Source organism: Bufo bufo, chromosome 2 (genome assembly GCF_905171765.1).
Source record: "Bufo bufo chromosome 2, aBufBuf1.1, whole genome shotgun sequence".
NCBI lineage: Eukaryota > Metazoa > Chordata > Amphibia > Anura > Bufonidae > Bufo > Bufo bufo.
Window position 1 is genome coordinate 20,154,822 of NC_053390.1, and position 8,202 is coordinate 20,163,023.

Sequence of the window (8,202 nt, forward strand, 5' to 3'; positions counted from 1 at the left end):
GAAGGAAGAATCACTTCCTGACTTCTATGGAATTCCGATACTACTTTGGGTAAAAATGCTGGGTCTGGCCTAAGACGGACACAATCATCTTGGAAAATCGTATATGGAGGGCTAATGGAAAGAGCCTGAAGCTCACTAATTCTCCTGGCTGATGTAATAGCTACCAAAAAAATACATTTCAAGGTCAGGAACTTAATTGGCAGAGAGTCTTCAGGACTAAAGGGAGGTTTAACCAAGGCCCTTAACACCAGATTAAGATCCCAAGGAGGAGTTTTGGAATTCCTGTCAGGGAGACTCCTAGATACTTAAAAAAGGTAATCCAAGTTCTAGCATAGATATTAGTAGTCACCGGCTTCCTACTTAACAGCATGGTAGCAACCACCGATTCAGAAAGACCTCTATCTAGTAAAAGGCGCAGTTCAAAAGCCACGCCGTCAAATGGAGCCTTTTCACAGGGGGGTGGACAATAGGACCTTGAAAAAGAAGATCTGGGCTCTCCGGAAGAACCCAAGGATCTGCTACTGACATCACCCTCAGCCAATAGAACCACGCTCGACATGGCCAGAAGGGAGCAATCATGATGATTCTGGCTTTGTCTTCCCTGACCTTCTTGAGAACCCTCGGTATCAGCTGAAGTGCAGGGAAGGCATACAATAGACCTTGACTCCAAGGCTGAACCAAAGCGTCTATCGCCTCTGGTCGATCCCTGGGAGACAGGGAGTAGAATCTTTTTACCTTTCTGTTCTCCCTGGTGGCAAAAAGATCTATTTGAGACATCCCCCATAACCTGACAATCTTGATGAAAATAGAAGGGTTCAGAGACCATTCCCTCTGATCCAGAGATCGATGGCTTAGAAAATTGGCCTTCCAATTGTTCACACCTCTGATATGAAGGGCCGAGAGGGATAAAGCTACCCCCTCCACTAGGGAAAAAATCTGAACCGCCAGGGACTGCAGGGACATGGACCAGGTACCACCCTGATGATTCAGATATGCTACGACCGAGGCATTGTCGGATAAAATTCTCACGTGTTGACTCCTGATCAGAGGGAGTAACTCCTGAAGGCCCAGAAAAACTGCCATAAGCTCTTTTTGATTTGAAGAACTGTCCAACATCCGGCAGTCCCACAATCCTTGAAGCAAGGTCTCTCCCACATGAGCCCCCCACCCTACTGGGCTGGTGTCTGTGGTAACTATAAGGGGATCTTCGATCCTCCATGGGACTCCCTGCCCCAGGTTCTCTAGTGACAGCCACCACTTCAGTGTCTGACAAATCTGGGCCGATATCACTATACTGCTTTCCAGGTACTCTATTTTTCATGACCAGTTCCCCAAAGTTTCTTCTTGGAGGGCTCTGTAATGGATGTGAGCCCATTGAACTGCAGGTATAGAGGCAGTCAGAGTTCCCAGTACTGACTTCCCCTTCCTTATGGACACACACGGATTGTTTATCAGGGTGTGAACCACTGACCTTATTTTCTGAATTTTTTCTGAGGTTAGGAAGGATCTCTGAGACACTGAATCCAGTAAGATTCCCAGGAACTGTTGTTTCTTTTCTGGAATCAGTCTCGACTTTTCTCTGTTCAGGATCCAGCCCAGGGTTGTCAAGATTTCTACCACCTGTTGGACCTGAAATAAGCATCTCTGGTAAGACAGTGCGACAATCAGAAAGTCATCCAAGTATGGGACAAACAGGATATCTTTTTCCCTGATATGGGCTGCCATCTCTGAGACTAACTTCGTAAAAATCCTTGGCGCCATCGAAATTCCGAAAGGTAATACCTGGAATTGAAAGTGCTTCAGCTCCCCCTGGAACCTTAAGGCCACTTTGAAATACTTCTGGTGCCCTGGAAAAATCGGAAGGTGATAGTAGGCATCTTTGATGTCTAACACTGCCATAAAACAGTCCTTGTAAAGAAGCTGAATTACCGTCTTTATAGTCTCCATTTTAAAGCGTTGGTATAACAGGTACTCATTTAGAGACTTCAAGTTTATGATAGTCCTGTATTCTCCACTTGTTTTTTTTACTAAAAACAGAGTAGAATAATATCCTGTGCCCCTTTCATCTTCCGGACACTGAATGAGTGCGCCTTTTTTAATGAGTTTTGAGACCTCCTTTTCTAAGGCAGTCTGAGCTGAATGATCTACTTGTGTAATTTTGAATCGTTGCGGAGGGAACTTTTTGAACTCTAGCTTGAATCCTTCTTCTAATGAACGCAGGATCCACGCGCTGTTGTATATTCTGGACCAGGCTGGGAGAAAAGATTGTAATCTTCCTCCCACCCTGGCGTCATTGGGAGCTGTCTTTCTTAGGGGGGTCCCTGGATTGATTTTTGAACAGAAGCCCTTTGGACCTGTCAAGGTATATCTTTTATATAAAATATAAATATTTTATATAAAAAAAATAAAAATTTATAAAATAATAAAATATGGAAATCAGTCAGGAAATCCACTAGGCGGACATAAAACGCCTTTCTTTTATCTTGAGACTCTAAATTTAATTTATGCAATCAATGAAAACAAAGGGGCAACCAATTATGCAAAATATATGTAATAATTTATTTATAAATGAGCAAAAATCCAATATAAAACTGACATAAGATCAATGGATAGACAAATTGACGCAGTACCAACAAACCACCACTAGATGGTGGTGTAATCCACTATCACTTTCTCACCAGCACAGAATTATTAAAAGTTACATATGATAAGAAATAAATGCTATATCTTTATCAAATAGACCAATAATTAATACATCAAGAGAAGCTCAGGATTTTCTGTTTACCAACAGGTTATAACATGACAAAATACAGATTAATACAAGAACAATAAATGTTGTCCCTTGACTCTGTCTCAGCCTATGACAATCAAAAATATAAATGATATTAATATGATATTATATCCCACTCAGCAATCAGACTATGGAAATATCATTTCCCAGAGTTTTCCTCTACTCAGACAATGTCTAATCTCCCATTAGCAATATGCATCTTTGCTAAGAGGACAACTATCATTAGGGAGGTGATTAACACTATACGTTCCCACAATATGGAAACACTTGACTATTTGCTGAGAGGAATATCTTAATAATATCACAAGCAAAAATATAACATACTTTACCAAGTCAAGGATGGACAGGTTTCGGGTGTGATCAGTTCTCAAAACTCTTCCAGTAGACAAAAATTAATCCAAGTTTCTTTTTGTTGTTGAAGTAAATTGTTAGTTGCAGTTGTTTCAGTTGAAGAGTGTAGATAGATGGATAGATAGATAGATAGATCTCCTAACCTCTCTCATGCATAGTTTATACCCCATGCTATCTAAGAATTCCTCCCCTTCTAGATTAGGGATCTCCAATCAGACAAGATGGGTGTATTCGTATGCAGATACCAATGATGTCATTTTAACCCTTGGAATACTGGTGAAAATGACATACTATTATCAATTTACCTCTAGATGGCACTGTTGTACCACATGACAATTTCAACATTAATTCTAAATACCTAATAATGACCTTATTAACCTCTTGAACATACATCAGTATTAAGGGTTTCTTCCCGACATTTTAATTACCCCTAATCTAGACATGTTGGAGTCACCATCTCCCACTGTCTTCTTAGGGACAATGGACAATGGTTCCTTTTACTTAACATCCGGATTAATTAACTTGCCCACATGGCTGGCTAATAATATTCAGCTCTCCTCATGAAATCCAATTAGTAGGAAGATAACTTCAATAGTTTTCTAAACCTTAAAAGTCTATATGGTCAGTGGGATATACACGGCATAAAATATATATTCTAAATGATATGTATGTATATATATCGACACGCTGTTACACATAGATGACATATTATATAAGTCATTGGTTAAGATATGTTACAAATTTAAATACACCACACAGGAATATATAGAATATAATTATGAAGACATGAATGGGACATTCACACACCCAATGCTTTCTACAAAGTAGACCTCCCTAATGATTTTGTAATGAAGTAAAATAATACATTGCTATTTAAATGGTCCTCTCTCACCGACACATGTCTGTAGGACCCATTATAGTATTAACAGATACACTACATCTGCTCACAATAATTTTAAAGACAATATACCCTATGTCTCTACAAACATGTTCCCAAACTGAACTCAGCATAACCTCATCTCGGCCTGTTTCAATCCTATAGAGAAATATCAGACTCTGGTTCAATCTGTGATTACACTTAAAGGCAATGGGCATTGCTATTTAGACTATAATATCTTTTTAGATAAGATTGTACATTTATGAAAATGCACGACAGTTCTATTTGCTGGACTCCTATTCCTATCCCTATTTCCTCTGCCTCTCTGGGAAAAACGGTCCTGCTTAGGAAAGGACGACTGAAAAGAAGACGGGAACCCCTTCTTTTTATCCCCTGCCTTCTCTAATATGTCGTACAAGGAAGACCCAAACAAATATTTCCCCTCACAAGGGATACCACATAAGCGATTTTTTGAGGCCACATCCCCATACCAATTCTTGAGCCAAATAGCCCTACGAGCAGAATTAGCCATGGATCGGCTGCTTTTCCTATAGCCTCGACTGATTCTAATAATTTATCTCTAAGAGTCTTATCCCGGATCTGCGCCTCCAACTGTTTAATCCACAATATTTGTGCCCAAGCCGTACAGGTGGAAGCTATATTAGGCTTAAAGGATGCACCTATGGATTCCCATGTTCTCTTTAAAAAGGTGTCAGCCTTCCTGTCCATCGGATCCTTAAGATTGCCCAAATCATCAAAGGGTAGGGATGACCTTCGAGACACTTTAGCTATGGGCACATCAATTTTGGGAGCCCTATCCCATAGGGAACATTCACCTTCCTCAAACTGTTGTGCATTTTCATAAGTGTACAATGTATCTGATTATACTATATTCAATATGGATGATCATTGCCTTTAACAGCATGTGATCAGCATGAACCTGAAAAAACCCAAGATGGGTTCATGGCAAGTTCGATGTGTTAAAAGTGAATATATAGAAAACATTATACTTTTATTATTGTTTAGAGACATGGATTTATCTGTACTGGTTTCTCTAAACATGTCTGTCTGAGGAACAATAGGTATTTCATGGCTGAACCATGATCTGATAAGAGATGTCCATAAAACACATCTGGTGTGGAATAGATATCTATTCATATATTCACACATATATATATATATATATATGTATACACACTCACCTAAAGAATTATTGGGAACACCATACTAATACGGTGTTGGACCCCCTTTTGCCTTCAGAACTGCCTTAATTCTACATGGCATTGATTCAACAAGGTGCTAATAGCATTCTTTAGAAATGTTGGCCCATATTGATAGGATAGCATCTTGCAGTTGATAGAGATTTGAGGGATGCACATCCAGGGCACGAAGCTCCCGTTCCACCACATCCCAAAGATGCTCTATTGGGTTGAGATCTGGTGACTGTGGGGGCCATTTTAGAACAGTGAACTCATTGTCATGTTCAAGAAACCAATTTGAAATGATTCAAGCTTTGTGACATGGTGCATTATCCTGCTGGAAGTAGCCATCAGAGGATGGATACATGTTCTCATTCTGTTTACGCCAAATTCGGACTCTACCATTTGAATGTCTCAACAGAAATCGAGACTCATCAGACCAGGCAACATTTTTCCAGTCTTCAACAGTCCAATTTTGGTGAGCTCGTGCTGGTGAGCTCGTGCTTCTGCTGTTGTAGCCCATCCGCCTCAAGGTTGTGCGTGTTGTGGCTTCACAAATGCTTTGCTGCATACCTCAGTTGTAACGAGTGGTTATTTCAGTCAACGTTGCTCTTCTATCAGCTTGAATCAGTCGGCCCATTCTGCTCTGACCTCTAGCATCCACAAGGCATTTTTGCCCACAGGACTGCCGCATACTGGATGTTTTTCCCTTTTCACACCATTCTTTGTAAACCCTAGAAATGGTTGTGAGTGAAAATCCCAGGTAACTGAGCAGATTGTGAAATACTCAGAGCGGCCCGTCTGGCACCAACAACCATGCCACGCTCGAAATTGCTTAAATCGCCTTTCTTTCCCATTTCTTTCTGACATTCAGTTTGGAGTTCAGGAGATTGTCTTGACCAGGACCACACCCCTAAATGCATTGAAGCAACTGCCAAGTGATTGGTTGACTAGATAATTGCATTAATGAGAAATAGAACAGGTGTTCCTAATAATTCTTTAGGTGAGTATATATATATATATATATATATATATATATATTCCTGTGTGCATTTATTTAGCGTTTGAACTTGTTAATGATTCATATATACTATGCAATATTGATGTACACTGCTCAAAAAAATAAAGGGAACACAAAAATAACACATCCTAGATCTGAATGAATTAAATATTCTTCTGAAATACTTTGTTCTTTACATAGTTGAATGTGCTGACAACAAAATCGCACAAAAATAAAAAAAATGGAAATCAAATTTTTCAACCCATGGAGGTCTGGATTTGGAGTCACACTCAAAATTAAAGTGGAAAAACACACTACAGGCTGATCCAACTTTGATGTAATGTCCTTAAAACAAGTCAAAATGAGGCTCAGTAGTGTGTGTGGCCTCCACGTGCCTGTATGACCTCCCTACAACTCCTGTGCATGCTCCTGATGAGGTGGCGGACGGTCTCCTGAGGGATCTCCTCCCAGACCTGGACTAAAGCATCTGCCAACTCCTGGACAGTCTGTGGTGCAACGTGACGTTGGTGGATAGAGCGAGACATGATGTCCAGATGTGCTCAATTGGATTCAGGTCTGAGGAACGGGCGGGCCAGTCCATAGCATCAATGCCTTCGTCTTGCAGGAACTGCTGACACACTCCAGCCACATGAGGTCTAGCATTGTCTTGCATTAGGAGGAACCCAGGGCCAACCGCACCAGCATATGGTCTCACAAGGGGTCTGAGGATCTCATCTTGGTACCTAATGGCAGTCAGGCTACCTCTGGTGAGCACATGGAGGGCTGTGCGGCCCTCCAAAAAAATGCCACCCCACACCATTACTGACCCAATGCCAAACCGGTCATGCTGGAGGATGTTGCAGGCAGCAGAACGTTCTCCACGGCGTCTCAAGACTCTGTCACGTCTGTCACATGTGCTCAGTGTGAACCTGCTTTCATCTGTGAAGAGCACGGCGCCAGTGGCGAATTTGCCAATCTTGGTGTTCTCTGGCAAATGCCAAACATCCTCCACGGTGTTGGGCTGTAAGCACAACCCCCACCTGTGGACGTCGGGCCCTCATATCACCCTCATGGAGTCTGTTTCTGACCGTTTGAGCAGACACATGCACATTTGTGGCCTGCTGGAGGTCATTTTGCAGGGCTCTGGCAGTGCTCCTCCTGTTCCTCCTTGCACAAAGGCGGAGGTAGCGGTCCTGCTGCTGGGTTGTTGCCCTCCTACGGCCTCCTCCACGTCTCCTGATGTACTGGCCTGTCTCCTGGTAGCGCCTCCATGCTCTGGACACTACGCTGACAGACACAGCAAACCTTCTTGCCACAGCTCGCATTGATGTGCCATCCTGGATAAGCTGCACTACCTGAGCCACTTGTGTGGGTTGTAGACTCCGTCTCATGCTACCACTAGAGTGAAAGCACCGCCAGCATTCAAAAGTGACCAAAACATCAGCCAGGAAGCATAGGAACTGAGAAGTGGTGTGTGGTCACCACCTGCAGAACCACTCCTTTATTGGGGGTATCTTGCTAATTGCCTATAATTTCCACCTGTTGTCTATTCCATTTGCACAACAGCATGTGAAATTGATTGTCACTCAGTGTTGCTTCCTAAGTGGACAGTTTGATTTCACAGAAGTGTGATTGACTTGGAGTTACATTGTGTTGTTTAAGTGTTCCCTTTATTTTTTTGAGCAGTGTATTATAACCAAATATTATTAATGTATATTTTACACTGTGTGTATCTCACTGAGTAGGATATATAATCTTAAGGGATGTAGAGAGCGTTTAAGTTGAATTTTCCTAAATAGAATCTTTTCAGAGGAGCTGATGTTATTTCAAACATCATTACTCAATAGCTGAGACAGGGTACACAAACCAGGAGAAGAGTGAAAAGATTTTATTCTCTTATCTGACCATAAATAAGATGGTCTGTTAACTGTCAAGATGGATCCATGATGTCTGGGAAAGTGATTCTAAAGTGTCAAAGAAGAGT

General features: G+C 41.6%; 1 long non-coding RNA gene across 1 annotated transcript; it reads right to left on the bottom strand.

The window, feature by feature from the left end:
- Nucleotides 1-1,479: 1,479 nt before the first annotated feature.
- On the bottom strand, nucleotides 1,480-1,822 carry LOC120991211. Its single transcript, XR_005776564.1, has 2 exons — nucleotides 1,739-1,822; nucleotides 1,480-1,629 (listed from the first exon to the last, which is right to left on the bottom strand). It is a non-coding gene; the product is annotated as an uncharacterized LOC120991211 (long non-coding RNA).
- Nucleotides 1,823-8,202: the final 6,380 nt, after the last annotated feature.